This window comes from Sciurus vulgaris, assembly GCF_902686455.1.
Source record: "Sciurus vulgaris genome assembly, chromosome: 17".
NCBI classification, from domain to species: domain Eukaryota; kingdom Metazoa; phylum Chordata; class Mammalia; order Rodentia; family Sciuridae; genus Sciurus; species Sciurus vulgaris.
Genome location: NC_136478.1, coordinates 71217491 through 71236116, shown reverse-complemented (window position 1 = coordinate 71236116; position 18626 = coordinate 71217491). Strand labels below are relative to the sequence as shown.

Sequence of the window (18626 nt, the reverse complement as noted above, 5' to 3'; positions counted from 1 at the left end):
TGCACGCCTGGCATCCCCTCCTGCTCCGCGGTCTGTGGACACAGCCTCGCTCTCAGCCTCCAGCTGCCCCGCCTGACTTCCCCGTGTCTGTCTCCTCCTCTCGCCAGCGCTCGGCAGCCATGGACTACATCCTGCCTTTGTGAGGACACCAGCACCAGTCACGAGGGCAGAGTCCCCGCGTCCTCTCACTTCCCCAAAGGGCCCACATCTCACCACCACTTTGGTGAGGCCTCTGTTAACATATGCACTGGGAGGGGCCTTAATACCGAAACCCGGAATGTCGTGCCTGTGCCCACTTCTGCATCTGGGCCTAGTTCTGTAAGAAAGAAAGAGCTCGCAGAAGGGGACGCTGCCCAGTGTCGTCCCCCACTGCCTGTCACGCCCGTGCTCAGGAAAGCAGCCATGCCCGGCCAGGTACGTCATGTGCACATAGGTCCCCACACCACAGATGGCATGGCTGCCGGGACCCAGCACGGAGAAGCAGCCGTGGGGATTCCCTCTGAGCTAGCCGAACACTCTGAGTCCTCAGACAGGGGCTGTGAGCCAGTCCCACGCTTAGGAAGGAGGATGTGCTGTCACCTCCTGATGGGACCTGTGTCCTCAAGTACCCACCAGGTGGCTTGATGTCACACAGTAGCGTCACAGCAAGAACTCTCTGGAGCTCACTGCTCGGACCTTCAGCCGCAGTGTTGGCTAAATCATCCCTGGTGAGAGGGAGGCACTTGGGCTGGGGCCTGGATCTCCTGCATTCCTGCAAATTCAGCTCCATTCACAGGTCTGCACACAGGGGTACTGCATGCACAGGGTCACTGCATGCACAGGGTCATAGCATGCGTGGGGTCACTGCATGCACAGGGTCACAGTATGCATGGGCACTACATGCAGGGGGTCACTGCAAACAGCTGGTGAAGCAGGGAAATATGTCACGTTGCCCCGTTGGTCCTTCGCTCCTGCCAGTCGTGGCCTGCCCTTGCTCACTGCTGAGGCATGTGCACCCCGTAACAAGGAAAGGCCCAGGTCAGGACGTGGTTCTTTCACAGGACAGTTGACCAGTACCGTCAGGTGCCCCTCCAGCACCAGGTACCCCTCCGGCACCAGATGCCCAGCAATGGTGTCTCTGGGGAACCAGGAGTGGCACCTGGTGAAGATGCAGGGCTTCTGAGGACAACAGGGGGCGCCACCTGTCAGTGTGGACATGTCTTGTGACATCTGGAATTTTCTGCCCGTCTATTCAGTTAATCCAAATCCATGTCAGAAAGAGAGAGAGAATCAATGGTCCATATCAAAGAGTGTAGTCACTAATATTTTAATAATGTATCACAGGAAAGCAGCCCAGAGAATGGGAACCAAAAACAGTGGGCATCCTGGGCTGTGGGGTGCACTAGGCGTCCTGGGGTGAGAGAAGGGGGCAAGGCGGGTTCTGCCTCCACCTCCTGGAGGAGGATCTCCACGGCCTCCACCCAGACACGCCCCTTAGGGGCCACGTCTGCTCACCATGCTCAGCCAGCTAATCCCAAGGCACACCCCACACATCCTCTCACAGTCTCCTGGGAATGCTAGGTGTGTTTCCAAAGCTCTGCTTTGCAGAAGGGCGCTCTGCTCTCTCCCTGTTCACCTCCTGCCTGCTACTTGGGTCCCTCTCTGGCTGTGCTGAGACAGACACAGCAGGATCCCGAGGACCACCAGGACCAAGCCAGCCATGCCCATCCGGATGAGGTTCTCCACTGTGTAATCCCTGTGGCGTGAGGCTGAAAAGTGGGCAGAGGATCATGGAGGTCAGGGCAGACCCAGATCACCCGGGACCCCTGCAGGTCCACAAGGGCACCACCTTCTCTTGATGGGACTGACCCCTGAGTACAGCTCCATAACAGGATGATCCTTACTCACCAGTGCTGGGGTCTGACTGGTTGTGTGACGGGCTGTTGGTTTCAGCTGCTTCTAAGACGCGACAGAAAAACAGGGCGTGGAAAGGGTTGCAGAAGCTGGCCAGCGCTCCCCTGGGTCCTGCTCATTTGCCTCCACTGCTCATGGCTGCTAGGCAGTCCCATCCCAGTAGAACAGACACACATGCATTTAAAATGTATGCATTCACAAATATCAGGTGGACACACAGAGGGGTAAATCTTTAAATTCAGACCTATAATTCATACATATGTTTGTGAAATGAGAAAAATACTATATAATTTAGAAATTGATAAATGAAATTTCCATTTGTCTGGAGTTAATATAATTACATTAACAAGTAAGAAAATAAGCCCAAGAAATAAAACCAAAATCAGTAACTCAGATGGTATCAAATCAAAAAGCTTCACATCAAAACAGACAATTAAGAGCAAGAAGAGAGAGGCTGCAGAATGGAACGTCTTTGGCAGCTGCTCCTCCAACTGGGGATTAATATCCAGAATAGATGAAGAACTAAAAGAGCTTAAACCAAAAATACAAATAAATGGGCAAAATAGCTAAACAGACGCTTCTCAAAGGAACCAACGCAAATGGGCAAAAATAGATGAATAAAATGTTCAACCTCTCTAGAAATCAGGAAGATTTGGATTAAAGCTCCATGGAGATTTCATCGCACTCCAGTCAGAATGGCAGGTATGAAGAATTTAAATCATAATAAATGCTGGCGAGGATGGGGGTAAAGGGACACTCATGTGTAGTTGGTGGGACTGAAAATTAGTACAAGCATGTTGGAAAGCGTGTGAAGATTCCTTGAAAGACCAGAATGGAACCACCATGTGACCAAACCAAGAGATAGAACAGCCCAGGTGCCCATCAACAGATGAATGGATAAAGAAAATGGGGCATAAATATGGAGTTTTACTCAGCCGTTGGGAAGAATGGAATTATGTCATTTGCTGGTAAGTGGATGGAAGTGGAGAACATCAAACTACATGAAATATACCCGACTCAGAAAATCAAGGATCAAATGTTTTCTCTTTATGTGGAAGGTAGAGCAAAATAAGGGGAAGAAGGAGGGGAGACTCATTAAAATACAAGGGAGATCAGATGACTTGAGGAAGGGGATTGATGGAGGGGAGCAGGGATGGGAAAAGGGAGGAATGGTGGAATGGAATTGACCACACTGTGCCATGTACAGCTAGGAAGAGACCAAGTGATTTTACCTTGATGTATGTATAAATGAAGAAAAGGAAGACCAGTAGAGTAGAAGAAGGGAACAGCGGGAGACAGGAGGGAGGGCAAGGGGAAGTACTGGGGACAGGAGTGGAGCAAGTTATATTCCATGCTTTTATGATAATGTCAGCATGAACCCCAGTGTTATGTATAACTATCACAGATGAATAAAAATGTAAAAGCAGGCAAAAAAGAAGATATCAATTGGAAAACAATTAGGAGAGCATCCATGGTAACTTCATAGGAGCTAATGTTACTATACCCAGACCAATAGTTTTATAGGCTTATCATTAACTATTTTAGAAGATGGAAAGGAACCAAAGAACTAACTCATAAATTATTAAAGCAGAAAAACTGTTTTAGAGTAGCCAGGAGTGTATGAGTAAAACTCCAAAACTATTGGGCAGTGAACTAAGAAACCTGAATTTTAAGTGTCCTGAAGACAATATTAACAAGATGTTATTGGTGTTCCCCCTGGAGTACCTGTGAAGAGATGAGCTGCAGCTGGGGCATACGTGAGAGGAGAAGGAAGGAAACAGTGGGACAGAAACCACCACGGCCAAGGGCAAATGGAGGGTGGGCGACAGGAACAAAGGGTTTCAGCAGGACCGTGAAACATGACCAGGTGGGAAACGGCAGGCCTCCGCTTCCATGGTGACCCTGAGTCCAGTGGATTGAATTCTCCATTTAAACACTCGGAGGGGCTGGCCGATGAAAGCAAGGCCCAACTGTGTGCTGCGTACAAGACACTCGCCTCACCTGCAGGACACAGAGGGTGAAGGCCAGGGGAGGGCAGAGGCGATGCCTGCAAACATGACCACGGGCAGCAGCGACTGTCACCTGTGTTAGAAATGCAGACTCCAAGGTGACCAGTGTAGAAAGACACAGAGAAGGGTCACCAAGGAGTCTCTTCAACCAGAAGATACAGGTGTGAATACACCACCCAACACCAGAGCACCCCTTCTCTGTGAAGCAAACATTCCCAGAGTCATCTGTCCTGAGGGTGAGTCCAACTCCTGTCCTTACAATGGACTGGTCATCCAGGCACCAAGCCAGCCAACAGCCGAGGATTGAAACTGAACCGTCAGTCAGATGGACCTCACAGCATTTGCAGGATGCTTTCCCCAACAGAGTGCGTGTTCCTGTCCACTGCACATAGACGGTCTCCAGGAAGAGCATGTTGGCCACAAGAAGGAATCAGAGGTGGTAGGAGACGGACATTCCAGCAGCCACCTGCTGCACACACTGGGACATCAGACAGCAGTACCAGCAGGAACTTGCCGTCTTACAAATACAGGGACCTAAACCACAGACTCCTGAGTAACCCAGCAGGCCAATAAGGAAATGAAAAGGGAAATTCAAAGGTCTGTTGAGAGAAACAAAACACTGAAAGACAGCCTAGGAAGCCAGTGCCCTGCAGCTCAGAGGGTGCGAGAGAAAGACGGCAAGGAAGATCTCAAACGCTCCATCTGCCACACACCTCAAGGAACCAGAGAAACAGGAGCAAACCAAATCCAAAACTAGTAAGAGGAAGGAAATTAGAGCTCAGAGGAGAGGCAGATGAGTCAGACAATGAAGAGCAACATAAGAAGAAGAGTTCATTTTTTGAACAAAAAAAATTGGCAAACCCCAAGTGTCCTCTCAACTGTCACCACCAGCTCGAGAGGGTCACTGTGCTCTGACCAGCCAGCAGGGCTGTGATAGTAGCATTGATATCGCCCTGCATGGTGCTGGGTCATGGTTGGGATGGGGAACTTGGCCTTGTTCCTGGGCTCCTGTGGGATCTGTCTGTCCCAGGGCACTGAGCTTCCATCTTTATCCAGATGGTATACCTCAGCCCCAGGTTCCCTCACACCAGAGGGTCACTGGCCTCCCCCAGGTGATCACAGAGCCTGGCTCAGCCCTCAGGGTGGGCTTGGGGAGGGTCCCTGCAAGGGAATGAGAGGCTGGGTTCCAGCCCAGCCCCTCAGATCCCAGCCCCCAGCCCAGCTCCCTCCAGGCTCCCCAGCCTCAGCCCACAGCTGCTGTTCTCCATCCGCTGCCCAGGGTGGCCCCTTGTTCAGGCGAGTGCTGCTTGATGCGCTCAGGTCGGGGGTCGGCCACGGGCCTGCCAGAGACTGCAGAGCAGCTGGGAGTGTGTGGGCAGGGACCCAGGGTCGCCAAAGAGCAGGAGCACCGCCTCCCGCGGCTCAGGTGTGCAGTGAGGATGGAGCCGCAGGTGAGCTCAGCAGGGCCCGGCCAGAGGCCCCAGCCTGAGGTCTGGTGGCCAAGGAATGGGTGTAGGGGCGGGACCCCCAAGGTGTTGGTTCTGAGATGAGACATCAGGAGGGCAGGGTGGGGCTCTCCTATCCCAGCCCGATCCCACCACCTTGAGGGTCACCCAGGTCCATCGCAGCCCTGGACTCCTATTCTGCTGGCTTGAGGAGTGACGTGCCACATGGGAGGACCCACCAAGATACATCCCCTTAAGGGCAAGACCCTGCCCATGGTCACCCCACTTTTCTCTCCTCATGTCCCAGAGCTGTCCTGGGCAGGGCCCTGAGTGAACCCCTAGCTCACAGAGGATGGGGTCAGGGGTCACTCACCTGAGATCACCAGGGCCAGGGGGGCACTGGGCCATGACAGCAGGTAGGGGGATGAGCCTTGAGACCCATAGCACCTGTAGGTCCCCGTGAGGGCTGAGGTCACAGCTCTCATGGAGAATTCTGCCTGGAACTCTGGAGCTCTGGACTCTGGTCTCAGACGCAGGGGGGCATCAGCTGCCCCCTCCTTGACCAGGAGGAAGGTGTCCCACTGGATCCATGATTGACACAGCAGGGTCACGTTCTCTCCTGAGGACACTGTGGGACCCGGCTGCACTGAGAGGGAGGGTGTGGCAGGGAGCTGTCCTAGAGAGAGGAAGGAGGGGTGAGGGGCCCCAGCTTGTTCTGAGCTGAGACCTCACCAGGGCCTATCTGAGGACCCTGTGCTCTCTGTCTGGCTCAGGGTCTCTGATCCTCCTCTCCCTGTGCCTCCCTGTCTCTGTCTTCTCTGCCCCTCCCTGACCCTCCTGTCTCTCTCCCTCCTGAGACCCCACACCTCACCCTGCCCATCACTTCCTGGGCCTCCCACTCAGGGCTGTGCAGAGTCTGGGTCACTGACTGCACACACTGGGCTCCTCACCTGTGACCAGGATGTCCAGGGGGTCACTGGGGGCTGACCACTCAGAGGAGAGCCTGTGTCCACCGTAGCATCTGTACCGACCCCCATGGGAGCCACTCACAGGGCCCAGAAGGAAGGTGGCCTGAGACAGCCCAGCCTGGAGCTGCTGGCCAGGGAGCTGGGGGAGGTCCTGTCCCCCCTCCTTGGACAGAGCAAATCTGTCATAGCCACTGTCTGAGCGACACAGGAGGGTCAGGTTCTCTCCAGGGTCCAGGACTGGGCTGTGCTGGGTCAGGAGGGAGGGCTTCCTGGACAGCCCTGGAGGAAAGAGGGGCCTGGGCTGAGGGAGGACCTGCCAGCCCTGCCTCCCCTCCTGCTGCAGGTCACTCCCTCACACCTGGGTCTCTGGCCATGTGGTCCCAGGTTCCCTCACCCTTTCTCTCACCTGGGGCTCTCTAAGAGAAAGGTCCTCACAACCTGCTGGGTGTCCCCAACTGTGTCAGGGAAGGTGGAGCTTCCTCACCTGAGACCAGGAGCTCCAGGGGATCACTGGGTTCTGACCACACCTGGGGGGTTCTCCTGTAACTGCCATAGCATGTGAATGTCCACCTGTGGCTGGGGGTCACGGGGCCCACAGGGAACTGGGCCTGGAACTGCCCACTGGGGTCTTGCTGTGAGTCCAGGGTCCAGGTGAGCTTGTGTCCTCCTTCCTTAGTGAGAACGAACTGGCCAAATCCCTGCCATGAGCCACACTGGAGGGTCACGTTCCCTCCTGAGGTCACCACAGGGCTGGGCAGGGCAGAGAGCCTGGGTTTGCTGTAGAATCCTAGCAGAGAAGGAGGCAGGTGTTAATGGGCTCCCTCCTCCACACCGTCCCCAGCTGGGCTGTGACAGGGACACCTGGGAGCAGACCCCCTTCCTGAGGGCAGAGCCAGGGGCTGGGACCCCAAGTGTCCTCTCACGTGTCACCACCAGCTCCAGGGGGTCACTGTGCTCTGACCAGCCAGCAGGGCTGTGATAGTAGCATTGATATTGCCCTGCTTGGTGCTCAGACATGATTGGGATGGGGAACTTGGCCTTGTTCCTGGGCTCCAGTGGGATCTGTCTGTCCCAGGGCACTGAGCTTCCCTCTTTATCCAGACGGTACTCCTGGGCCTCCAGGGTCCCCTCACACCAGAGGGTCACTGGCCTCCCCCATGGGACTACAGAGGCTGGCTCAGCCCACAGGGTGGGCTTGGGGAGGGTCCCTGCAAGGGAATGAGAGGCTGGGTCCCAGCACAGCCCCTCAGATCCCAGCCCTCAGCCCAGCTCCCTCCAGGCTCCCCAGCCTCAGCCCACAGCTGCTGTTCTCCATCCACTGCCCAGGGTGGCTCCTGGTCCCCAGGGAGAAGCAGGACCCGGGCCAGCTGGGGACACTCACCTTGCTGCCCTCGGGTCCCGGGGCCCAGACTCAGCCCTGGAAGAGAGTTCCTGTGAGAGGGGAGCCCTGAGGCCTGAGCAGGCCCTCTCCTCCCTAGAGCCTCCTGGGCCTGTGTCCCCTGATGGCCAGGGCTGGCTGTGGGCTGAGGTCCCTCCCAGAACAGGGTGTCCCCTCCCCTTCTTCACATCTCACCAAGGCAGAGCAGGGCCATGAGGGTGGGGGTCATGGCGTCTCCACCCCAGGTCCTGGCTGTGCAGATGGAGGTGGTCACAAATTCTGGCAGGACAGAGGGACACAGAGTGTGGCCACATGGAGGCTGGGTTCTGTCTGTCATGGGGTGTCACACAGCAGCCCACAGAAAGGGGAACTGCCCTCCCCCTGAGATCGGCACAGCACTGTGTGGGTGGGGCCTGGGCTCCCTGCAGGCAGCTCAGACAGCAATGGAGCCTGTCCTCACTCCTCCACTGTCTGCCTGATCTGTCCTCATCCCTCCAGGGCCAGGAGGCAGCAGCCAGTGCACCTGGTGCCCTTCTCAGCCAGCCCCTTCCAGGTGACGGTGACCTGGGGCTGGTCCTCCCTTCTCAGGGGCTCCTTCAGTCCATTCTTGGTGCTGGGTTCTGGGGTCTTAGCTGGGGCCATTGGTCTCCCAGCCCTGGAGATGGTTTAGGGAAGACGCAGGTCCCCCCTCAGGTGGGCACAGAGCAGCAGGCCCTGAGCACCTGGCTGTGCAGTCAGCTGGAGCTCTGCTGGGGGCACAGAGAGGGGCAGGGCCCAGGGAGGGCGCCTGGTGGCCCCTGGCCTATAATAAGGGTTTCTCTCTGCTGCGAAGACCCTTCTCACACCTCCCTTCCTTCTTATGAGGGCGTCTTCCTCTCCTCTCCTTGCGCCACCCTTGAGGGTCCAGGTCCAGTCTCCTTCCTGGAACGCTCTTCCCATCCGTGTCCTGCCTTGTCCTTGAGGGACAGTGATGGTCCACACTCTGATTCTGAGGTGAGCTGGCTTCATTGAACGTCCATCTACTGTCCGCTGCCTGTGTGACCTTGGCTCTGAGTGCTGGGACCACCCTGAAGGAAGAGGCCCGTGACCTCGCTCCAGGTGTGTTCCCTCACCACCATGGGCGCCGTGGTCCTGCTGACCCAGCCAGAGCTGCCAGGCTGGACAGCACCCTGACAGCTCCCAGGTTGGAAGGAAGAAGAGATCCTGCTTTGGACCTCATCTGTCGATACCGTGAAACTCGATCAAGAACTACTGTTGCAGCTGGTCACCGAACTCAGAAGTGCCAGGGTGCAGAATCAGCAGTCCATGGGCATCCTTCTCTCTGTTGCCTTGCGGGGGTCCGGCCCAGGGCTTTGCGTGCGCTTGGCCAACGCTGTGCCAGCGGGTACAGCCCGATCCAAAGTAGTGAGTTCTACACTTCAGCAGCAAACTGTCCAAAAGGAAATGCAGGAAACAGTTCCCTTTATACTTGTGTCAGAAAAGAAAATACTTGAGTAAATTTCACTAAGGTGGTAAAAAATGTGTTCGTTGAGACCTACAGAGTGCCCGACCGAAGCTGCAGGTGGTAAACCAGCGCAGAGGTTCCCCACCCCCAGGGACCAGAGGGATTGAGGTGAAGGGTCTGCAGTTTCCAGAGCCATCCACAGCCAATGCTGTCCCCACGGAATCTTCAAAGACATGTTTTTGTTTTTTGTTTTGTTTTTTCTCACAGAAATGGAAAAAAATTGAAAAAATTCACGTGGAATCACAAGAATAGCCACAACCCTGGGGAGCAAATGGAGGAGCTGCAGGCATGCTCCTGCCTGGTCCTGCTCTGCGACAGGGCGGGAGCAGCGGGCGGAGTGGACCTGGCCCGGGAACAGACTCCACGCTGCCGGAACAGGCCCGAGCGACTGGAGATGAGGCCAGGCGTCTAGGACTGATGACTTTTTTTTCCAGTGCTGGGGATTGATCCCAGGGGCGCTTCACCACTGAGCCACACCCCAGCCCTTTTCAGGTTTTGTTTAGAGACGGGGTCCCACTGAGTTGCTGAGGCTGGCTTTGAACTTGCCGTTCTCCTGCCTCGGCCTGACCGATGGATTTTTGACAAAACTGGCAAGAACACACAGTAGGGGGAAAACCCAATCTCACTAAGTGGCGCTGGGAACCCTGGATACCCACGTGCAGAGGAACGGATGTGGACCCCACGTTACCCCAAATGGAAATCTTCTCAACACAGATCCCAGAGCTAAAGAGAAGGCCTGACTTGTCGCTTAGTGCATCCCTTTCTCTCCTCTTGCTTTTCCACTCCGAGACAGCAGGTTAAAGGATTAACATTTTTAGCAACTGCACAATTACTTTAAATCCTTCACTGCTTCCGCTGCTATTCAGATTTATTCAGCATCATGAACTCAGTAGGAATTCAATTTAATAGCATATGAGAAAAGGCCAAAAATTCTTAGCCATCATTATAACAAAAATAAATAAATTTCCTGACATTTCACCAATAATATGCTTTGTCATGGCTATGTAAAATTGTCATTTTATTTGAATTATTCCAGACTATCCAGAAAAATTGGAAATTATTTGACTATAACTGATGAAAAACCACAACTGAAACACTTTATTCAAATATATTATAATGTTCCCATAGATTAAAATCTAAACTTTGTTATATTAGCAAGCCAACAGTCTTCCAGCTAAAATAAAATTAGTTTTCATTAGGAAAAAAGAGAAAAAAAAAAAAAAAAAAAAAAAGATCTGAGCTGGACGAAACAGCTAGTTGGGAGGCAGGTGGATCGCAAGTTTAAGGCCAGACTGAGCAACTTAGCAACAGGGCTGGGCCTGGATCTCAGTGGCAGAGCACCCCTAAGCACTGGGAGGCAAAGATCTGAAACCCCCAAACTCGGGTGAAAACGTGTGGAAAGCTCTGCCAGCCATCGTTCTGGGTGGTGATGTGTTAGAGGTGATCTCAAGGGCATGGACGACAGGAAGACGCACACACAGGAAGACATCGGACTAGATTAAACAGCAAGGAAGCAGCCAGCACAGCAAAGAGACACCCGGTGTCCGAGAGAAAATATTTACCAACGAAAATTCACAAAGGAATCAATCTCCAAAATATGTAAAGAGCTCAGACAACTCAATAGCATGAAAACAAATAACTGATTGAAAACTGGGTGAAGAACCTGAGTAAACATTTCTCAAAGGAAGACATTCAGATGACTGATGGGTGCACGAAAAAAATGCTCAGAGGTTTGTTGGCATCTCCTGAGAAGAACGCTTTCTTTATTCTGTTCCTGAATTCCCCTGATTGACGTTTTGGATATTGTTACCCTTGCCTCCACCGGCAAACCAGCCAACCAGCCAACCAGCCCAAGTGGTCACGGCAGGCTTTGTGATACAGAAACAAGTCCTGTTGGTGAATTTGTGTTCAGGGGTCACACCAAGGTCAGGGGGAGATCTTCAACGAGGTCCAGTCTTGGTCTTCCTACCGGCGTTGCAGCGTGGATGGGATGTGTTGGTCTCCTTCCTCTCTTATCAGGAGGCGCCTAAGTTCCGGTGGGCGCATCTGCAGGTGCATTTCACAAATGCAGGAGTGACGGAATCTGCCTCCTCCTTTCTCTTTTCTGAAGCCTGGGGAGGGCACCAGGTGGGCCTAGGCTGAGCTGCGGCCCCCACCGCCTCCCGTTGGAGACAGGGCCTTGCTGAATTGCTGAGCGGGGCCTGGCACTCAGCTCCCCCGTCCCGGCCCCACAGGCCCTGCTCAGGTCGCCTGTTCCTCCTTTGGACGCGGGTGCTCGCAGGGCACCTGCCCCTGTGCTGCCAGGGCCTGGTGCCCAGGAGCGCCAGCCGTGGGTTGCAGCAGGACCGAGGGCTGCTCCCCAGGCCCTGGGTGCAGTGGCCTGGCCACCCAAGGTGTCTTGGCTGCTGGTGTTCACGGTGTGAAAAACGGGCCGAGGACCCTCTCAGAACACGCATCGCCGAGCAGCTCTGCACGCAGGGCGTGGGAGATGATCCCAACCATCTGCTCCATCTAGCATCTGCTCTGCAACTTGTGGGTTGGGAGTTCTGTCCCTTCATCTGCAGTTGCCAGTCCATGGGCATAAGATGGCACACCTCGTGCTGCTATTCTGCTTGAGGTTGTGTGTAGGGCCGCTTCCGTCTCGCCCCGCGCCAGTGTGCGCTTGCTCTCTCTCTGCCTGGCCACTGGCCGAGATTTATCAATGTCTTTAGAGTCCTCAAGATCAGGGAGATCAGTGGAGTAGAAACAGGGACTAAGGGCAGGAGCAGGGGAGTGGGGAGGGGAGGAGGGGGAGGAGGGAGCAGGGGCGAGGAGGGCGGGAGGTGTTGGGGATTGAAATGGAGAAAGCTGTCATAGGAATTCACGAATCTGTCAGCAGGATCCCCACTGCCAGTGTAACTGTAATGCGCTAATGAAGAGGCTGGATGTTTTGAAGTTCCTCATTCTTCTGCTTTTCTGTGTCCTCAGTAGTAGCTGCTGTCACTGAGCCTTCACCTGGAATGGTTTGTTATTCTTTCTCCGCTCCCCCTAGGGTCCCTGAGGCCCCTGGTGTTGAAGGCTGCCTGTCCTCCAGGGGCCATGGTCCTGCATGCTCGGGTCCTGGTGAGGATCCTTGGCTCCGCCTTCCCCTCCGGCTGGGCTCCTCACTCCATCCTTGACTCCTCACAAGTCTCTCGCTCCCTTTCCAGAATCTGGGGCATCAGTCATCTGCCATCTGCAGCCGCGGAACAAGGTCCCAGAACATCCTGCTGGCTCTTGAGGTATCTATGGACCCTGGGGTCACTAGTGCGAGTCCTCTGGGGCAGCCCCCGGGTGAGTGGGGCCAGAGCAGCATACACACTGGGCCCCGCTGGGGGCTGCTCTGCCTGGGAGGAAGGCGGGGCAGCAGCCCCCCGTCTGAGGGTCACACTGCACAGCTGGGCGTAGGTCACGTCCTGGGGACCTTCAGGTGCAGCAGCCTGCAGTGGGGAGATGGCGAGAGGGAGGGTGTGTGCTTGGCAAGGTGAAGCCGGGGGCCTGGACAGGAGGGACCCACCTGAGAGTCCATGAGTCTGTCCTCTGCATCCTCTGTGCCCAGGAACTGCCCCGACAGTGGGGGAAGAGGGGAGTGCCCGTCCCTCCTGAGTCCTGAGTGCTTCACCTGGGCGCACGTTGCTCCCTGGGGGTCTCCGTCAGGTGGGCTCTGCAGCAGGGACACAGCGAGACAGAGTGTCCCCTTGCGTCCACTCAGGGTCTCCCCCAGCCACATTCCACTTGGTGACCAGAGAGACCCCTTATCAATCACAATCAGATTATGCGTCACTCCTGATAGGTCTCCAGGGATTTCCCGAGGCCTTGGAGGACTGGCAGCCTCTTCCTAACACTCCTGCCCTGCCCATGAGGCTCCAGCCACACTGCCCATCTTCCAAAGAGCTGCCTCATGACCTTGGCACCTGCCCTGTCCTCTGCTGCAGCTGCTGGCCCAGGTTCGCGTGACCCTGTGCATCCAGGCTGGTGCTGAAGGCGGCTTATCCGAGCCCTCCCTGTGCCCGTCCCTTTCTCTGCTTTCTTTCCCTAAGGGCTCTGCCCCTGAGGCTGCGTGACTTCACATCATCCCCTGGTGAGCGCAGGGAGTGGGGCTCTGCTCCTGCTGCATCTGCAACTCCCACTTGGAGCCGGTCAAGAGGGGCTCCCTGAGATTGGCTGGATGGACGAGGGCAGGGGAGCCTCAGGGACGGGCGGCTCATTCACTCCTGGTCCTTCTGAGGCCCCAGGACACAGCAACAGCCAGGGCCAGGAGGGCACCCAGGTGGGCCCAGGAAGCCGCAGGAAAACAGGGAGGGTGGGCCCAGCAGGGGAGGCCGGAGCTCCCAGAGGGAGGGGTCAGCCTGGTCACCCCTGAGGGCCCCTTGGGGAAGACAGCCAAGTGGCCGGTGGGTTGGGATGGGAAGGAGGAGTTCCTTGTGCCTGGACAGGGCGGGGTCTCACCCGACTGTGCAGCTCCACCCCGTCCTCGGGCTGCCGGTCCTTCACAGCAGCATCTGCGGGGGCAGAAGGGGGTCGTCTCCTGGACAGAGTTGCTGGGGTCTCTCAGTCCCACAGGCCCTGCCCTGTCCCAGATAGGGACACAGAGCCAGGGAGTGGTGGTGACGTCCCAGGTCCACAGCGTGGGGATCAGTCCACGCAGCCTGAGCCCCAGGCCTCCCGCCCTGGGAAATGGGGAGCCCTGGGGCTCCACCCCACCCCAGCCCTCTTCCCCTCACAGAGGTGTTGTTCCTGGGCGGCAGCGGCTGGGCTGGACCTGGGGAGACAGGGGGTGTCAGGTGGCAGTGAGGACGGTGGGGGGTCTGGGTCTGGAGCAGGAGTCACCTCTTCTGCAGGTCGCTGTCCTGGGGCTCTGCCTCTGTGGCCCCTGCAGGTCCCTGGAGGCCAGCCTCTGTCTGTGCTGTGTGAGAGGAACAGTCTCAGCCCCAGGGGAGCCACGCACCCCACAGGCCACCGCAGGGAAAGGGGGCACTTAAAAACGCCCCTCCAAGGTCTCCTGAGATGGGACGGGTCAGCAGCCTGAAATCTGTCTGCATGTGGTGAGCAGGGGTCTGCTGTCCTGCTTTTTCTGTGGAAGTGTTTCCTAGTGGCCTGTCCCCAGGGGCAGGTTTCCCTGGGGCTGCTGCCCTCGCCCACCTTGCTTGACCCACGGGGAGCCAATGGCCTGCGGAGGCCCAGGTCTCCACTGCCACTCACCCGCCTTCCTGCGTCTGCTCTGATGCCAGAGGAGGAGGAGGAGGAGGACCAGGAGGAGCAGCAGGAGGAAGGCCACTGAGACCCCAACCAGAACCAGCAGCTGCCTTCCCAGTCCTGAGCACAGTGACATTGTGAGTAGGGGCCATGCTGCCTTCCTGAGCACCCACTGCGTGCCAGGGCTTCCCACCTGTCAATCATGCCACCCACCACCAGTTACAGATGAGGAAACTGAGGCTGAGAGAGGGCCACCTGCCCAGTCACCCAGCAGGAGCAGCAGAGCTGGGGCCTGAGCTGGGGGAGTCTGACTTCCAGTCTCCTTCCCTCCACCAGAGCTCAGCCTGAGCTGCAGGGAAGGAGCCTGGACAGCCTGATGTTCCCGAGCCCTCCCTGCACAGGTCACTGTCACTGCACAGAGGGGACAGTGCCTGCAGGTTCAGGTCCTGGGCTTCCCTGGGTGCCTCCTCTCCAGCAGGGCACAGCCAAGGTCAGCACTGAGGGGAACTTGAAGGTCAGGCCAGGCCTCTCCTCTGCACTTGGGGACTCTGAGCCCAAGGGGAGGGGCTGGTCCAGGTCAGCATGTCCAGAGGAGGCTGCTCCACCCCAGCTCAGCCCTGTCCTGGGACCCCACCTCCTGCCAGAGCCCCTCACTTACCCCTCTGGGGTCCTGGGTCCGTGGGGGTGAGGGGCTGCTCCTCAGGGCCTCCTGGGGTGGGTGGGAGGTGAGTGCTGGCTGCCTGCTCCCCACTTCAGCTGGAAGACCCGGTGACCCCTCCTCTCTGAGGGGTGGATCCCGCTGGCTGACCCTCCCAGGGCCCCTCACTCCCACCCACCCAGAGCTGTCCTGGGCAGGGCCCTGAGTGAATCCCTAGCTCACAGAGGATGGGGTCAGGGGTCACTCACCTGAGACTACCAGGGCCAGGGGGGCACTGGGCCATGACAGCAGGTAGGGGGATGAGCCTTGAGACCCATAGCACCTGTAGGTCCCCGTGAGGGCTGAGGTCACAGCTCTCATGGAGAATTCTGCCTGGAACCCTGGAGCTCTGGACTCTGGTCTCAGACGCAGGGGGGCATCAGCTGCCCCCTCCTTGACCAGAAGGAAGGTGTCCCACTGGATCCATGATTGACACAGCAGGGTCACGTTCTCTCCTGAGGACACTGTGGGACCCGGCTGCACTGAGAGGGAGGGTGTGGCAGGGAGCTGTCCTAGAGAGAGGAAGGAGGGGTGAGGGGTCCCAGCTTGTTCTGAGCTGAGACCTCACCAGGGCCTCTCTGAGGACCCTGTGCTCTCTGTCTGGCTCAGGGTCTCTGATCCTCCTCTCCCTGTGCCTCCCTGTCTCTGTCTTCTCTGCCCCTCCCTGACCCTCCCTGTCTCTCTCCCTCCTGAGACCCCACACCTCACCCTGCCCATCACCTCCTGGGGCTCCCACTCAGGGCTGTGCAGAGTCTGGGTCACTGACTGCACACACTGGGCTCCTCACCTGTGACCAGGATGTCCAGGGGGTCACTGGGGGCTGACCACTCAGAGGAGAGCCTGTGTCCACCGTAGCATCTGTACCGACCCCCATGGGAGCCACTCACAGGGCCCAGAAGGAAGGTGGCCTGAGACAGCCCAGCCTGGAGCTGCTGGCCAGGGAGCTGGGGGAGGTCCTGTCCCCCCTCCTTGGACAGAGCAAATCTGTCATAGCCACTGTCTGAGTGACACAGGAGGGTCAGTTTCTCTCCAGGGTCCAGGACTGGGCTGTGCTGGGTCAGGAGGGAGGGCTTCCTGGACAGCCCTGGAGGGAAGAGGGGCCTGGGCTGAGGGAGGACCTGCCAGCCCTGCCTCCCCTCCTGCTGCAGGTCACTCCCTCACACCTGGGTCTCTGGCCATGTGGTCCCAGGTTCCCTCACCCTTTCTCTCACCTGGGGCTCTCTAAGATAAAGGTCCCCACAACCTGCTGGGTGTCCCCAACTGTGTCAGGGAAGGTGGAGCTTCCTCACCTGAGACCAGGAGCTCCAGGGGGTCACTGGGTTCTGACCACACCTGGGGGGTTCTCCTGTAACTGCCATAGCATGTGAATGTCCACCTGTGGCTGGGGGTCACGGGGCCCACAGGGAACTGGGCCTGGAACTGCCCACTGGGGTCTTGCTGTGAGTCCAGGTTCCAGGTGAGCTTGTGTCCTCCTTCCTTAGTGAGAACGAACTGGCCAAATCCCTGCCATGAGCCACACTGGAGGGTCACGTTCCCTCCTGAGGTCACCACAGGGCTGGGCAGGGCAGAGAGCCTGGGTTTGCTGTAGAATCCTAGCAGAGAAGGAGGCAGGTGTTAATGGGCTCCCTCCTCCACACCGTCCCCAGCTGGGCTGTGACAGGGACACCTGGGAGCAGACCCCCTTCCTGAGGGCAGAGCCAGGGGCTGGGACCCCAAGTGTCCTCTCACCTGTCACCACCAGCTCCAGGGCATCACTGCGCTCTGACCAGCCAGCAAGGCTGTGATAGTAGCATTGATATCGCCCTGCATGGTGCTCAGACATGTTTGGGATAGAGAACTTGGCCTTGTTCCTGGGCTCCAGTGGGATCTGTCTGTCCCAGGACACTGAGCTTCCCTCTTTATCCAGACGGTACTCCTGGGCCTCCAGGGTCCCCTCACACCAGAGGGTCACTGTCCTCCATCGGGTGACCACAGATGTTGGCTCAGCCCACAGGGTGGGCTTGGGGAGGGTCCCTGCAAGGGAATGAGAGACTGGGTCCCAGCACAGCCCCTCAGATCCCAGCCCTCAGCCCAGCTCCCTCCAGGCTTCCCAGCCTCAGCCCACAGCTGCTGTTCTCCATCCACTGCCCAGGGTGGCTCCTGGTCCCCAGGGAGAAGCAGGACCTGGGCCAGCTGGGGACACTCACCTTGCTGCCCTCGGGTCCCGGGGCCCAGACTCAGCCCTGGAAGAGAGTTCCTGTGAGAGGGGAGCCCTGAGGCCTGAGCAGGCCCTCTCCTCCCCAGAGCCTCCTGGGCCTGTGTCCCCTTATGGCCAGGGCTGGCTGTGGGCTGGGGTCCCTCTCAGAGCAGGGTGTCCCTCCCCTTCTTCACATCTCACCAAGGCAGAGCAGGGCCGTGAGGGTGGGAGTCATGTCTTCTCCTCCCCAGGTCCTGGCTGTGCAGATGGAGGAGGTCACAGAGCCTGGCAGGACAGACAGATAGGGTGTGGCCAATTCAAGGCTGGGTTCTGCCTGTCACGGGGTTTGACATCAGCAGCCCACAGGAAGGGGAACTGCCCTCCCCAGGGCCTGGCTCCTGTTTCCCCAGCACTGTGTGGGGTGGGCCTGGGCTCCCTGCAGGCTGCTCAGGTGGCTGTGTGGGCTCCCCTGAGCCAGGGCTGCTGGCTGCCTGGCCTGAGCTCCTTCGCCCAAGAACCAACACATATTTCTTGCACTGCACATCACTGAAAAAGATAGATGGGAGCCCCAGCTTCAGAGCATAGGTCGGTCCCAGCACCAGATATCCTGTGCACTAGCTTTGTAGTACAAAGCTACACTCTTTCTGCGGTAAGAGTGGCTTTAAAAAACACAGATTCCAATGAAATAGACTCAGAAAACCTCAGATCATTCTCACATGTGGCAACCAGAGAAAAAATGGAAAAAGAGTGTCAGGGTCGCGTGAGGAATTGAGAAGGGAATCAGCAGGCAGAGGAGGTGTCGGGTGGGGAGGGGAGGGCAAGACTGGGACTGAGACCCACCGTCATGCCGTGTGCCGTGAACCGAACGCACAGTGACATCTCACCAGCTAAACATGGAGGCTCACGGTCTTACAGCCGGGGGCGTCTTGGGTCCCTCTGGCCCAGCTTGTCAAGGTCTCAGGCTGTGCCCCTCTGCTCACCTTCCCTCCAGGCTTCCCGCTCCTTGGCCTCTCCATCCCCTTCCTCCCCAAATCCAGTGACCACGCTTTCCAACCTCTACTCCTGCTGTCCGTCTGCCGTGCTGACCTCTGCCTGCGCTTTCCCTTTCGAGGACTTAGGATTATATTGGGCCCCTTTGGGACCTGATGACTGGGCGACTGATGGCCAGGGCTTGGTCTCTCCTGGAGCCCAGTGGAAATCAGAGGGTGTTTCCAGAGAGAGACTAGCTCTCTGCAGAAATGGCGCCGGGCGACTCTGGGCTGCAATTCCACCGCCTCTTGCCGGCTGTGGTCTGCTGGGCCCCGTGGCGCATGCTTTCTGCAGCCTGCTCCAGTTGCGAAGT

General features: G+C 57.4%; 1 pseudogene across 1 annotated transcript; it reads right to left on the bottom strand.

Annotated features, from left to right (window-relative positions):
- Positions 1-1290: 1290 nt before the first annotated feature.
- On the bottom strand, positions 1291-18270 carry LOC306648571 (leukocyte immunoglobulin-like receptor subfamily B member 3; annotated as a pseudogene). Its single transcript, XR_013766956.1, has 20 exons — positions 18190-18270; positions 17486-17569; positions 17295-17330; positions 16837-17121; positions 16398-16700; positions 15896-16192; positions 15318-15620; positions 15070-15120; positions 14418-14531; positions 14046-14121; positions 13940-13977; positions 13665-13717; positions 12733-12879; positions 12534-12655; positions 7697-7875; positions 6800-7523; positions 6298-6594; positions 5721-6023; positions 1888-1938; positions 1291-1748 (listed from the first exon to the last, which is right to left on the bottom strand). The product of XR_013766956.1 is annotated as a leukocyte immunoglobulin-like receptor subfamily B member 3 (transcript).
- Between the last annotated feature and the right edge of the window lie 356 nt (positions 18271-18626).